The following is a 2453-nucleotide window of genomic DNA, read 5'->3' on the forward strand; positions in this document are numbered from 1 at the left end:
TAGTATAGTATATTCTTAGCGCTTACATTTCTGGAGTGAAATTATCAGTAACAATTGCCACCTTTCAACCTGTGAAGGGGGGCTTCAAAACAACAGTAGAATGATAACAGAAAGCTTCAAAGTGAATCAACAGTTTGCCATCCGACACAGACCTAAAAGAAGCCAGAGACCATCATTTACAGCTGCTTGCTTCATAAATGGCACCATGTTTTACAGATGCTGTACTATAAATGGCTCATTACTAATTTTGTTAATACTATATCACTTGAGCTGCAACACCAGGGGCCTTCAGACTTTGCCCTGTTAAGAGCAGCAGTAGCAACTTGCCATATGCACTGCTGTTCATAAAGGCTAGGGACAGACAACACAAATAAACTGGTTTAAATGATCAGAAACTGGCTTAAACCTGTAACAAAACAGAAATTCAGTGCGCAGAAACCAGTTTGAAAATGGCTGAAACTGCTTTGAGATAAACCTGGCTGAATGCAGTATCGGACTTAACTGATTTGGCTCAAACGGGTTTATGCGATGTCTGTCCCAGACCAAAAGGGAGCGCATGGTAGCTGTCCTCAGTTTAGGTGAGCCACTGAAGGCTACAAGCCGCCTGGCCTGGCAGAAGAGAATGGATGTACACAGCCCAATTCAGTTATCCTACCTTGTTCCCCAACGCAGAGGCCAATGTAGGGATTTACACTCAGAGAGCATGAGGACTGCCTGCAATGACTGCACTGACATGGAGGTCTCTGCACAAACCATGGGAGCTGGCATGTCGCAGCAGGAACACAGGTCTGCACTTTTGCAGTGGTCCTAGCAGCAACCCTATTCCTTCTGACTCAGATGCAGGAGGACTCCCTGGCTGAAGGGGAACTCTAACACCCGTAAGCCACAGGGCTATATTTTAAAGGCATGTGCTTAACCTGAACAGAATGGGAACTATTTCTAGCATAAAGCTATTACTGACACCCTTCACAGAAGTACAAAATGAGCAAAACAGCCCTCACACCTTTGTGATTACTTCCTGCTTGTAACTCATTTATAATATTGTCAGATAAGGTAAGGAGATGTACAGATTAGCTTGACACTTCGTTTCCTTGTTTTTTGCAGGTTTCATTTTTTCTTTTGTGTGCTTTTATCAAACAGTCTTCAAACATTTAAAGTCCACAAAAAGACGTTTAAAACACTCAGACGTTTGGGTAATGACACAGTATTGTTTCTTTATTCCCCTCCTCCTAGAACATGCTTGAAACCTGCAGCAGTTATAAGTTTTTGAGAAAAGGCTGACTTCAGCCTATTGACTCTGAACATCTGAGGAAAATCTAACAGCAGCAATTAAAACCCACTACATTGGAAACAATATGAAAATGCTTGAAAAAGGAATATGTTGCTACACCCTTCTCGGTGGATTGCATATTGCAACAGGAAACTTGTATTTTGACTAACCACAAGAAGATGCCATCCTGTACAACAGAATAGCTAATAGCGGTAAACATAACGAAGTTCTGTACTGTGTGTTTAGTTACTGCCAAATTAGAAAGAGGACGTAGACATAATTGAGTGGCTTGCTTCATGCTGGCAGCGCAGGAGATCATCACAGGCAGAATCTACCCTGGGATTCAATACAGCTAAATTATGTGACCTCCTTCGTGCAAGTACTGCATTGCTTAAAAATACACTGTGCAAGGATGAGAGTGGAGCTCTGAAAGTACAGGCAGAGCCAGATAGCTCTTCCTTACCCAGCAACTCTGTGTAACACAAGGGAAATACTGTAATTCTTTTGGAAACTGAATTCCGTTTATATAAATGTCCAGTTTCAGCACGCCCATGATGTAGCTAGCTAAGGAAGAGTCACATTTAAATAAATCAGATCTTATTTGCAGAGCAGAACTGGTTGTATGTTCATTTGTTTGCTTAGGGTAGAGAACACGTACAGTATTTTATAGCTCTACTGCTGCATTTGCAGTCATTCCCCCAAAACAATGATTTCATTGTATTTCTTTCTTATTTAGTTTCACATTTTTTCTTTAGAAAAACTATCCGCATTGTAATTTATGCAATACTAAACATTGCTGCTGTATCACTAATGTCATTCAGTTTAATGCATGGTGCTCGTGTAGATAAGACAGCTTGTCCTTTAGCCCATGTTGTCTGTTAATGGGCTAGTATGAGCCCATAAAACCAGACCCATGGCTTCCACAGAAGGCCCAAGATATTCTTGGGTGTGCACGTGTGAGGAGGAGGGTCTGAGTCACAGGGATTCCCCCTGCACAGATGGATTTGGACAGCACCAAGTGCTTTTCAAGATCCTGCCCAACGCCTCTTGTTTCTGATGGCCCCCTAAAGCAAACACCACACCCAGACTGGAGGAGAGTTCTATTTTTAAACCAGGGCCCTGATCACATGAGCATTACTCTTACATTTATTCTGGCAATTCCAACCCCATGAAAACTACAGCT

The sequence above is a fragment of the Alligator sinensis genome, unplaced genomic scaffold, assembly GCF_000455745.1.
Source record: "Alligator sinensis unplaced genomic scaffold, ASM45574v1 scaffold611_2, whole genome shotgun sequence".
Taxonomy (NCBI): domain Eukaryota; kingdom Metazoa; phylum Chordata; order Crocodylia; family Alligatoridae; genus Alligator; species Alligator sinensis.